Raw genomic sequence first — 12957 nt, forward strand, 5'->3', positions numbered from 1 at the left:
CGCCGGCCCCTTTTGTTCGCTCTCCGGCCGCTGAGCTCTCCTGGCGCTCGGCTCCTTTCGGCTGAGCTCGGCTCGCCTTGGCAGGGCTCCACGGAGCTCGGCTCTTCCCGGCTTGGCTCCCCTCGACTCGGCTCCTTCTGGCTCGGCTCGGCTCGACTCGGCTCCGCCTCGGGAGCGCAGGCAGAAGCCCGGCTTACTGGATCCGCCCCTCCCTCTGTCTTCTGGTCGTAGATCGTGTGCGAGGCCCGGACTCGGAGCGCGGAGACCGGCTTAGGATAGCGGCGTGCGGGGAAGGGCGCAGCATCCTCGTTTCCAGGACGGTCGGACCGAGAGGAGGCCAAGGGGTGTAGGGTCCTTGTCGCTGCTGGAGCTCCAAGGTAGGCGCAGCTCTGGGGACGCGCGCGATGGGGGCGCGCGGGCAACAAAGGACGCAGAGTCGCGGGGGGCGGCGACACCCTAGCCTGGGAAGAAAAGGGGGGAACTATCACCGAGGCATTGTCGTTGCGTGGGCAGGGACAGCGGGCAGGGTCGCCGCCGTTGGTGGGCGTGGGCGGTACGAACCCCAACTTCCTCAACCCGGAGGGCGCGCTGCTGGGGTTGGAGGACGCCCCTGGATTGCACTCCCGGATGGTGCGCGCATCCACAGACTGGGGCTCGGGCTTATTTGTTGGGGTCCTCTTTCCAAGAGCAAGTTCAGACAGCTGGACGAGCTGTAGAGCTCTTGGAAGCTCTCAGACTCGGGGTGGGGGGGGGCACAGCCTGGTGGGCGCGGCCATCAGTCCTCATCCCCAGACCTGGCATCTGGGATGAGACACGGAGGCCCCCGCCCCACCACCTGGGGTCGCCTGATTCGTGCCCTTAGCAAAACTTGATTGGAGAGTCTGGCTTGGAATAGGAGGGTAGGGTAAGTGGGAGGCCCAGGCAGGTTGGCTTTCCACAGGGGTGCACCCCCAAGCTGGCGCTGGTGGCTGGTGAGGCAGCAGATTTTTTCCCTCCCCCCAGGGAGGGGCAGTGGCGACGCAGGATGCAGGGCTGAGCCTCCAGAGCCAGCCCGCGTGGACTCCAGGCGGGGCCTGTGTGTGTTTGTCCCGGGCACACTGGGCTTTGCCACGCGTGCCTCCTCTACAGCCTGGCCCAAGCCAGGAAAGGTCGCTGCAGAGGAACACCTTAGGGGTAGAGGAGTCACAACACAGGAATGCGTCCAGTCTCTGAGATTCCACTCCTGTCTTCTGGACTACAAATGGCGGGGGTGGGGGAGTGGGGGGGTAGAACTAGAGAGGAGTTGGCCTTAATCTTGAAAGGTGCCCAGACAGAGGATGGTGGGGGTGGGGCTGGCCTGGGGCTTTGCTCTGAGGAGGTAGAGAGCACCACGTGGGGCTACCCTAGCTCCCTGTGAGCCAGAGGCCTCCTCTCCATCAGTTGTAATGTAAACAATGAGCCCTTCATTCATAAGGCTGCTGTCACCTGGATTGGCACCACCAGGGGCTGGCAGGTACACAGAACCGGAACCGCTCTGCACAGTCCAGCCCAGCCTGATGCCCCGTCTGTGGAGAAGCTGGAACACAGACGTGGCACAGCTGAAGGGTGGGGCAGACCCTGAAGGGTGGTTGAGCCCAGTGCCCTGCCCAAGGGTGCTTTTTGCATAGGAGATGGATGGTTCCCGCAAGAGCTTCCGGATAGGAGGCATTCTGGCTTAGATGCGCAGAGAAAGATTTAGGTTAGTGGGGCGTGAAGCTCAAGGCTAGTTTGCTAGTTCTCTTCCTTCATACAGTAGGTGCCCACTTAACACAGGACACATGGATCTCAGCAGTGCCCCAATCCCCAAATTTCCTCAGGAAAACACATCCTGAGGAGCAGGGGCTGCTGTGTGCTTGGGTAGCTGGGCTGGAGCTTGATATCGTGAGTCCAAATCCTCGCTCTGCTACTTGCATAGCTGTGTGGTTCTGGACAAGATCATATACCTCTCTGTCTCCATTTCCCCATCAGTAAAATGGGTATACTGAGGGTATTCGCCTTTTAGGACTTTTGAGAGAATTATATCTCCTAGGACAGAGCTTTTGTGATTTTACTTATATGTATATTTGGTGGCATGGGGAATTGAACCTAGGACCTCATGCATTCTCTGCCTGGGCCATGCCCCTATCCTCTTGCTGGGGGATTCTAGGCAGGTGCTTTAAATACTGAGCCACACCCCAGCCCCTCACTGGGGGATTCTAGGCAGGTGCTCTACCACTGAGCCACACTCCAGCCCCTCACTGGGGGATTCTAGGCAGGGGCTCTACCACTGAGCCACGCCCCTGGGGCGGATTCTTGACAAGAGTGCCACCATTGAACTACAGTCCCAGTTGAAGAGTTTTGCTACAGGAAACGGCCCTCAGCCTGGGGCAGGAGGAGACTTCTCCCCTACTCTGGCCAGCTCTTTACCTTCACAGAGCTTAGCCTTTTAGACCCGCCCCAGGGCCTGTTCTTTCTGCCTCCCTTCTTCCGACTTCCTGCTTTCCTTCACTGATGGCAATGCATTATAAAAATCCTCTTAGCCCTAAGTCTTCCCTGTCTTCACCTGGAAACAAACCCGTGTGATTTCCAGCCCCTCTCTGGTCCTGCAGCTGCACAACTTTCTCCAGAGAGACAACTGTGCCGCCCTGTAGCAGAATTTAGGCCTTCATACAGGTTTTTAAAAACACATATTAAGTGTTTACTCTGAGCCAGGAAGATTTGGTCCTACACTCCCACTCCCTTTTGAGGCAGGGTCTCTACTGTGTAGCCCAGGCTGGCTTGGAACTTGCTTAGGTAGCTCAAGGTGGCCTTGAATGTACAGATATCTGCCTGCCTCTGCTTGCTGACTGCTGGGACTAAAGGCATGTGCTACCATGGTCAGTGGTTCTGCCTTTTATATGAACATACATTCAGTTGTTGGTTTTTGCATTATTTTGAAGATTTACGTTTATCTTTATTCATGTGTATCTATGGGACCGTATGCCATGTGTGTGCAGGTACAACATGGAAGCCGGGAGAGGGGATGGGATCCCCTGGAGATGGAGTTACAGATTGTTGTGAGCTGCCTGATGTGGATGCTGGGAATGAACCTGGGCCCTCTGAAGCAGCAATAACAACTTCAGATCCCTAAGCTGTGTCTTTAGCCCCTGCTTTGCTTACAGGAGATGAAATCTCACGTATCCCAGACTTGCCTTAGACTTATATAGCCCCAGCCTTGAACTTTTCTCTGCTCCTCCTGCCTGCATTTCCCAGCAGCTGGGGTGACAGCTGTACCACCCTCCTCCAGGTTTATATGGTGTTGGGGATAGACTTGGGCTTCGTACATCCTGGTTCAGCACTTCACCAAGTGAGCCACAGCACCGGCTCTGGGTTTGTTTGTTTGTTTCAAGGCAAGGTTCCATGTAGCTCAGACTGGCCTCAAAGTCACTATGTAGCCAAGGCTAACCTTCCTGCCTCCACTTCTGGAGTTCTGGGATGACAGGTATGCACCACTGTGTGCTTTGTCCGTGCACTGGTTAAGCACTTACTGTGTGCCTACAGGACACACCATCTTCCGCAAAGTCATTTTACCCTACTCCCAGGTCTGTGTCTCTAAAGCGTGATTACAGTTGTGCCGATACCTCCACACCCTTTGTCAGTACAAAGTCTAAACACTATCTGGCTTTTGGAGCCTGTACAATTGCCTTCCGTGAGACTGGCTCCCCCGTGTCTCTGTCTGTCTGACTAGCTAGCGCTCGGTCTCTCTCTCTCTCTCTCTCTCTAGCGCTCGCTCTCTCTCTCTCTCTCTCTCTCTCTCTCTCTCTCTCTCTCTCTCTCTCTCTGCTGATCGTCAGCTGACCAGATCCAGATTTTAAATGCCTCCACTAAGGTCACCTCAATTCTCTTTATAAGCTATAAGTATGGGCATGGTTCGTTGATCCCAGCTGTCACGGAAGGGACACAGAATTGGAAGAGGCCCGGCCCCCTTGGATGCCCCGTGGTTAGGAGTCTTTGTTGTTTTGAGACAGGATCTCATGTAGTACAAGTTGGCCTCAAATTTGCTGCATAGTAGAGGCTAGCCTGATTGTCCTTTCCAAGTACTGGGGTTACAGATATGTAACACCATGGTTGGCATTTGTGCATAAGTGTGTGTGTGTCTGTGTGTGCACGTGCATTTGTGTGTGTATACGTGTGTGTCTGTGTGTGCATCTGGGTGGACATGCGTGTGTAGAGACTAAAGGTTAACTGTCTTCCTCAATCACTGCCCATTTCATGCTTTATTTATTTTGTGTTTCTGTGGTTGTGCGTGGGTGTGTATGCATGGCTACTTATGGAGGTCAGAGGACAGCTTGCCCGGAGCTCTTCTCTCATTCTGCCGCCCAGGGATTAAAGTCAGGTTGGTGGACTTGGTGGCAAACCCCTTTGCCCCCTGCGCCGTCTTGCTGGCCCTTCACATTATTTTCTGAGACAGGGTATCTCGCTTAACCTGGGCCTCGCTGACTCAATGAGGCTGGCTAACTCTCCAGCCCCACGGTCCTCCTGGCTACCTCTCTAGTGCTGCAGTTCCAGGCACGGGCTGCTTTTTGACACGGGTGCTGGGGATCTGAACTCAGGTCCTCGTGTTTGTGTGGCAGGTCATTTGCCGAGGGAACCATCTCCATAGCCCCACTGTGTCTGGCTTCTTTGAGAAAGTTTTGCCCCAGGAATCAGAGCTTCATTCAGTTAAGTAAAGTGAGGCTTCAGTTAACATCTGCTTATTAATTTTGTATTTATTTGTGTGTGTGTGTGTGTGCTTGCATGCATGTGTGTGCCTGTGCGCACTCCCACGTGCTGGTGCTGTGCCTGTGGAGGTCAGGGACCAACTTTGGGGAGTTGTTTCTCTTTCTGCTGTGTGGGTACCAGGGATTGAACTGAGTTCATTCGGCTTGGTAGCCAGTTCTTTCCCTTACGAACCAATCTCACCGTCCTGCAGGCCCCCAAAAGGAGATTTCAGAGTAAGAGAAATGAGACTTATTCACTGAAGAATTGCCAAGGTGTGTGTGTGTGTGGGGGGGGTGTTCTGGGACAGCTAGCCTGGGAAGCTGGCCTGTCGCCTGGCCCCTACTGTTTTTTTTTTTTTTTTTCTGGATGGTGGTTTCATTTTCTCTACTTTTGATCTTGCCTCTGTTTTATCTTTTCCTTGCCTATGTGGCCTGGCCCAGTGTGGCTATTCCAAACGCTGGCTTCAGCTCCTGTTCATAGGCCCCTCCTGGTGGTACCCCCTTTAGTCCTGGGTTGCCAGAGAGACCGATTGAGAGGGCTACCCCCATATGCTCAACTGGTGCTAGACGGGGGCTGGGAACAGCTGGTATAGTCTGTCAGACAAGGTTTCAGTGCATGAAGTGTGTGTGCGTGCATGGGTGTGTGCGCATGTGTGTGTCTGTGTCTGGAGGACTGGGGCATGGCTGTGCCTCGGAGCTAGTGGTAACGATGGGGGAGCAGTGTGGTAGACAGTTCGTGGTTGTGTCACCTGATACTGTGACTTCGGAGAAACTGAAGAGTGTGACCTAGGTAAACCTTCTCAGCCCTGACCCAGGAGGGGGGTACACTGTCTCCTCCCTGGCTCTGGATACCGAAGGTGGGTCCAGTTGCGGCCGCCTGTGTTTTCTGAGGCCCCAGAGCCTCTGTTGGCCCCATCTGCCTGCTCTTGGAGGGAGACCCGAACTGTAAGTGATGCCTTCAGGACTGCTGAGAAAGCTTAATGAACGGTTGTCTTTCCGAGCGGGAGGCAGCAGAGGCCGGGAGGAATGATTAGCAGGCTGTAAATACAGGGCCGTGTGCTGTCAGTCCTGGCTTGCCCTGGTCTCCACCCTAGAGCATTGCAGGCTCGGGCAGGTGCTTGGCAGCTGACCCACATTACTTGCGCCCCACTAGAGGGTTCTAGGTAGGCACCCACCACTGTTTCATGCCCCTAGCTTCTCTCTGGGGGATTTTAGGTAGGTGCTCTGCCACTGAAACATGCCTCCAGCCCAGATGAGGATTGTTTAAATTTTTTTTTTATGTGTATGGATGTTTTGTCTGCGTCCCGTCTGTGCACCAGATTCATGAAGTACTCGTGGAGGCCAGAGGAGGGCGTCAGATTCCCAGAAACTGGAGTTAACAGTTGTGAGGTGCCATGTGGATGCTGAGAATTGAAACCAGGTCTTCTGGAAGAGCAGCTGGTGCTCTTAACCACTGAGCAACCTCTCCAGTCTCAGATCCTTTAAAAACAAGCAAGGCTCCGCTTCACCCAGGTTGGTCTCGACCTCTCTACATAGTGGAGGATGACCTTGCACTCCTGACCCCCCTGTCAATTGCAGGCACTTATCTATGTGCAAGGCCAAGCCTATGTGGTCCTGGGGATGGACCAGGACTTTGTGTACATGAATCTAGGACTCATCCCCACCCCCCAGGGCTCTTTAATGGAGCCATTAAGCTACCAATTTTGAGCTGCGTGCCTGGCGCTGTCCTAGGTCCTGAGATGCACCCAGCGAATAAACTTTGCAAAAGCTCTCCCCACCCTTCTGCTCTCGGTGAGAAGTGGGAGAGGGCATTCCGGGCACCGAGTACCACTTCGCAGGAAACCTGGGCATGAGTAAGACGGTACACGTTGTATGGTGGGTGCTTGGCGTCCAGCCTGCATTGGTAGCCACGGTGAGACTGCCTTTTTGGAAGCAACCGTAGATAATGCTGATTGGGATGTCTCGCTGGTGGCGACAGAGCTTATCTCGGGAGTCACTGCACTGTGTCCCGTCTCTCTTCCATTCTTTTCTCCCCACCCCTTTAGTATCACGGGCTTTAGTATCAAATGTGTGGGTGGTACTCTTGACTTCTTTCTCCTCGCTGCGCCCTCAGTCATCCCTCCTTGCCCTCCCCTCGTCGGGCTGAATTCTCTCATGCTGCTCCAGGGCCAGAACTCTTCTTCCTGTCTCTTCTTACTTCCCGTCTCTTGCCTGTTCAGGATTTCCCAGAATAGGAAAGGATGCTGGGGTGTCCTTTGACATGAAGGGTTACTGTGGAGAAGAGACTCGTTCTGTACAGTACCACATTGTGCCAGACTATGACCCTGCCTGCTGCGTCCTGCCCTCAGGGAGTCAGAGCCTTGGGAGAGACTCACATGGTATAGATCATAGGACAGGGGTCGCTCATTTGCAGCTAGTGCGGTCTGATGGTACCAAAGTACCTAAACTAGAATCCAAGGAAGTACCTGTGATTTAGTCATCCTGTTCTCACTTCTAATCCCAGTTAGACAGATGTAGAAGAATAGGTGTGTGCGTGTGTGTGTGTGTGTGTGTGTGAAGTGTGAGATGTGTACATGTTTGTGCAGATGTGTGAATATGTATGTGCCTATGGAGATCAGATTAGGTATCTCTCCACCTTTTTTTTTTAATTTTTAATTTTGTGTGTGTGTGTGTGTGTGTCTGCATATCAGAAGAGAGCATCAGATCCTATTATAGGTGGCTATGAGCCACCATGTGGTTGCTGGGAATTGAACTCAGGATCTCTGGAAGAACAGCCAGTGCTTTCAACCACTGAGCCATCTCTCTAACCTCACCTTATTATTTTATTTATTTATTCATCTGTTTTTATTTTTTTTTCCAAGACAGGGTTTCTTTGTGTAACAGTTCTAGTTGCCCTGGAACTTGATTTGTAGGCCAGGCTGGCCTCGAACTCACAGAGATCCACCTGCCTCTGCCTTTTGAATGCTGGGATTAAAGGTGTGCGCCACCACACCTGGCTTGCCGCCTTTTTTTTTTAAAAAAATATTATTACATTTATTGAGGCTAAAGAGTTAGATTAGCAGCCGGGCGGTGGTAGTGCACACCTTTAATCCCAGCACTTGAGAGGCAGAGATTGGTGAATCTCTGTGAGTCTGAGGCCAGCCTGGTCTACAAAGAGAATTCCAGGACAGACTCTGAAGTTACACAGAGAAACCCTGATTCAAAAAAACTTTAAAAAAAAAAAAGAGTTAGATTAGCTGTTGGAGCACTGGCTGCTCTTGCTGAGGACCCAAGTTCGGTTCCCAGCACCAACTTGGTGGTTCACAACCAACCATTCCTTTAGGATCTAACCCCCTCTTCTTACCTCTGTGGGCACCAGACATACATACACACGGATAAGACTCATGTGAAATAAAATGAATAAATCTAATACAGTTTTTAAAAGTTGTTATTTTCTTTCTTTGGTTTTTCTTTCTTTTTTTTTTGACAGAGTCTATGTAATCTTAGCTGGCCTCTCTCTTATGTAGAGTGTGCCTGTGTGTGTGTGTGTGTGTGTGTGTGTGTATTGGTGATCTTGGAGGCCAGAAGAGACCATCAGATCCCCTAGAGCTGGAGATGCAGGTCATTGTGAGGTTGCCAAGTGTGGGTTCTGGGAGCTGAACTCAAGTCCTCTATAAAAACAGCAAGTGCTTTACTGCTGAGGCAGCTCTCCAGCATAGTTTGAACAACCAAATTATTATTACTGTGTATGTGTATCACGCATGGTGTGTGTGTGCATGTATGGTGTGTATGTGTGTTCATGCACGGTGTGTGCTTGTGTGTGTGTGATCATGCATGGTTTGTATGTGTGTGTGTGTTCATGCATGGTGTGTGTATGTGTGAGATCATGCATGGAATGTATGTGTGATTCTGCATGATGTGTGTTTGTATGTGTGATCATGCGTGGTGTGTGTGTGATCATGCATGGTTTGTATGTGTGTGTGTGTTCATGCATGGTGTGTGTATGTGTGAGATCATGCATGGAATGTATGTGTGATTCTGCATGATGTGTGTTTGTATGTGTGATCATGCGTGGTGTGTGTGTGATCATGCATTGTGTGAGATCATGCATGTGTGTAATACATGGTGTGTGTCTGTATCATGCATGGTGTGTGTGTTTGTGTGTGTGATCTTGCATGGTGTGTGTGTGTGTATCATGCGGCATCTTTGGAGCTCAGAGAACAGCTCTTCGGAGTTGGTTCTCTCTTTCCATCTTTGCATGACTTCTGGGACTTGAACTCAGGTCACCAGGTTTGCACAGCAAGTGCCTTTACCATCTAAACCATCACATTGGCCTGCCAGGTAGTTTAAAAAACAAACAAACAAACCAAACATTTGACTGTGTGCTTTAGTATATTCCAGTCGCTCTAGCCCTCCAGGTCTGAGACAGAATCCACAGTTCTAAGCGAAGCTGGTCTACATAACAGGGCCTTGTTTCCAAACACACACACACACACACACACACACACACACACACACACACACACACACACGTTAACTTTATACTGACTATAACCTTACATACAAAAATCCACATGGTGTCTCATACCTGTAATCCTGTCACTCAGGAGATGGAGGCAGGAGGCTCAGGAGTTCAGATGGTGAGTTTGAAGCCAGACCTGGTTACATGAGATACTCTCTCAAAAAACAACAAACAAACAAACAACTAACAAAGTTGGTCCAGGTGTAGTGGTCTGTCTTTTATCCCAGCACTGGGGTGGCAGAAGCAGGCAGACTTTGTGAGTTCGAGGCCAACCTGACCCACATGGGTTAAGGACAAGCCAGGGCTTCATGAAGGGACAAACAAACAAAAACCAACCAAATAAACAGACAAACAAAATAACCAACAATGTTGGCAGTTGACTATGGGCTGGCTGCTGTTGGTCTTTCTTCCCTGCTCGGTTTTCCCAGGTCCAGCCACTTCCCTCCCTGAAGTCAAGTCTCCAAGTCTCCCTGGTGTCTAGCTGGTGGTGCTTTAATGTTGTCTCCCAGAGGCTCACGCTGGTCTCTGCGGCCATTTCTCTCTCTCTGCATGATGCTCTGCCTTCTCGGCACTCTCAAGGGGACCAAGACATAACCAGGGGCCTCACCCCTAACCTTTGCACATCTCTGCCATGGGCTTCCAGTGGTTAACACAGCCTTGCAAGTATTGGGCCGGTAATCCGGGTGGGGGGGGGTGGGGAGAGGAAGGAGGGTGAGGTCAGGGGCCAGGCAGATGGACTACATCTCTCTGGTTCTCCCAGGCCTGAGGCCCAGCTGGTTTGAGGCTTGGAAGTTGGCAAGACTCACAGGGAGAGTCCGTCCCAGCCTTGCCTTTGGTTTGTCTTGGACTGGGAGGTCATGGACTCAGGTGACCTCTCAGTGACCCATAGCAAGCTGCCTGTGTTCTCTCACCCTCAGCCATATGCAATCAGAATGGTATCCAGGCCCGGTAATCTTAGCACTGGGGAGAAAGAGGCAGGAAGATGGAGAGTTTGGGACCAGCCTAGGCTATATATCAGATACCAAAAACAAGGGGCTTCAAGCTAGCTCAGCAGGTAAAGGGGCTTGCTGACAAGCCCCAATGGCCTGAGTTCAGTCCCCAGAACCTTCTTTTTTTTTTTTAATATTTATTTATTTATTATGTATACAATATTCTGTCTGTATGCCTGCAGGCCAGAAGAGGGCGCCAGACCTCTTTACAGATGGTTGTGAGCCACCGTGTGGTTGCTGGGAATTGAACTCAGGACCTTTGGAAGAGCAGGCAATGCTCTTAACCACTGAGCCATCTCTCCAGCCCCCCCCCCCCTCAGAACCTTCTTGTGGAAGAAGAGAAATGAACACCCGTTCCTGTTGTCACCCTTTGTCACATGGAACAGGCATGAACAGCCATCCCCGTCCCCGCCTCCCCGTAAAAAAATTAAAAACTGAAAGAGAGGAGGCTGGATATACATGAGCCTCAGTAGTGTAGTACCCTTATCCAGGGACTGTCTCCTGGCAGAAGCACCCAGTGAAGGATCCAGGGCCAGGGGCTTTCCTGGGATTCTGGGCCAGGGCGCCTATATCCTGGTGCCCTCCACCCTGCCCCGGGGCCACATTATCTCTGAGGATTTGGGCTTTCCATTGCCCCGCTTGGCACTGTTCCTGTCTTTGGGGCTCCACCAATTCACTGGGTTGACATCCTGGGCCTTGTCCCTTGCTGAAACTGCGGCCAGTCACCCCCAGGCCGCTGAAATGGAAACCCTGAAACAGAGCTCCGGTTTCTTCCGAGAAATGGCAGTTGAGGGCAGGACAGAGGGGCCTGTTGCTCTTGTTGGACCTGAGTTCCCAGACAGTGCTCCTGTGCACAGAGCCAGGGAGAGCTGGGACATGGGACTTCTGAGCTGTGTCAAGTATCTGGGATACTCCTGGGGTTACATCTTCCCAACTCAGGCATCCTCACCCCCACAAGGCAGCCATACTTAGACCCCAGTTTTTCTTTTCTTTTTCTTCCTTCTTTCCTTCTTTCCTTCCTTCCTTCCTTCCTTCCTTCCTTCCTTCCTTCCTTCCTTCCTTCCTTCCTTCCTTCCTTCCTTCCTTCCTTCCTTCCTTTTTGAGGCAAGGTTTTTCTGTGTAGCCCTGGCTACACTGTTACTCCATAGGCCAGGCTAGCCTCAAACTCATAGAGATCCGCCTGCCCCTTCCTTCCGAATGCTGGGATTAAAATGTGCACCACCAAGATGGCTTACAATTTTTAAACTGTTTTTGTAGCCCAGGCTGGCCTCAGACTCACAGTGTGGCTGAGGATAACCCTAAACTTCTGATCCTCCTGCTGCACCTCCCAAATTTGGGGATTATAGGTGTGCATAACCACCCCTGGTTTATGCAGTGCAGGGGATTGAACCCAGGGCTTCACGGATGCTAGAGCAAACACCTTACCAGCCCAACTTGTTTTTGTTTTTTAAATTTTAATCTTACTACATTTTAGTGTGTATATCTGCCAGTTCTGCCCTTACACCCTGCGGGCCCTGGGGATCCAACTCAGGTCATCAGGTTTGGGGGCAATTGTCTAAAGCTGCTAGGCTATTTGCCTGCCCAGAACTCCAGATCTTCCTCCTCCGCCTCTTTTGTGCTGGAGTCACTGTGCTGACCACGCCTGCTGCCTGCATCCCATCGTATAGGTGACCACCCTGGTACTGTCACCTTGGAGGGAGACTGAATTTAGACCTCAGGCCACGCTAGTTCTGCATGGCCTCCACCATGACTGTGCTGTGGCCAGAGGCCACATGGCCATGTCACAGCTTTCCCAAGTCCCCACCCCCCACCCCACAACCAGCTCTCTGTCCCAGAGCAGGGCTGAGTCACAGAGGGCCAGCTCAGCCCTCTGCCTCCTCCCCTCTTCCTGCTCTCTCTCCCCTCCCCCGTCCCCCTTCCGGTCCCTTCCAGTCCCCTGGCTGGGATAGCTGGAACTGGCTGAAAGCCGGCTAGGTTCCTTTCTGCCAGCTCCCGGCTCTCTTTTGTTAGTTGAAGCAAGCAGGCGCTGTCCCTTGAGGTCAGGGTCTTGGAAATATTGTTTTAGGGTAGGGCCGCTGGGCTGGGAGGTAGGGGAGGACTAGCCCTGGGGCCAGTTCAGCATGACCCTGCCACTGTGACTCCACTGTGATGAAAACCATGAAATTGAGTTTTTCTTTCTAGCTCCTGGCTCTATGAGGATGTTCTTCCTAAAATAACCTATTTCCCTTTATTTTTGCGTGCAGGCCTGCGTGTGCTGCCTGCTCATGGGAAGGACAATTTCCAAGAGTTGGTCTCTCTTACTGTGTAGGACCTGGGGATTGAACTCAGGTCCTTGGGCTTAGCAGCAAGCACATTTACCTTCTGAATCATCTCGCCAGCATCTCTTCTTTCCTTTTCTTCTCTTTCTTCCCTTCTTCCTTCCCCTTCTTTACTAATCCCCTCTGTCTCTCCCTCCCTTTCCCTCTGTCTCTCCTTCCTTTCTCCCTTCTCTTTTCTTCGTGTCTGTGTGTGTGTGTGTGTCTGGTCCCAGTGCACATATATGCACCCTTGTGTGGAGGTCAGGGGTCAACTCTGGAAGTTGTTTCTTTGTTTTTTTCAGACAGGCTTTTCCACTAGCCTGGAGTCACCAAGAAGACTAAGCTGGCTGGTCAGGGAATTCACCCATCTCTGCCTTCCAGCATTAGGGTTAAATGCATGCATCTCTGTCTTAGTAACTGTTCTATTGCTGTGA

General features: G+C 51.8%; 1 protein-coding gene across 4 annotated transcripts in view; it reads left to right on the forward strand.

Annotated features, from left to right (window-relative positions):
- The window catches only part of Clip2 (CAP-Gly domain containing linker protein 2), a 58973-nt gene continuing 46016 nt past the window's right edge, over positions 1 to 12957 (forward strand). For 2 of the 4 annotated variants that reach the window (XR_007595983.1, XM_050166128.1), the window contains exon 1: positions 1 to 377. The gene's annotated coding sequence lies outside the window, so the exon portion shown is untranslated. The remainder of the gene's footprint in view (positions 378 to 12957) is intronic. The other 2 variants (XM_050166126.1, XM_050166127.1) reach the window with 2 other exon arrangements.

Source organism: Alexandromys fortis, unplaced genomic scaffold, assembly GCF_014885135.2.
Source record: "Alexandromys fortis isolate MF-2015 unplaced genomic scaffold, M_Fortis_MF-2015_v1.1 scaffold_151, whole genome shotgun sequence".
Lineage (NCBI taxonomy): Eukaryota > Metazoa > Chordata > Mammalia > Rodentia > Cricetidae > Alexandromys > Alexandromys fortis.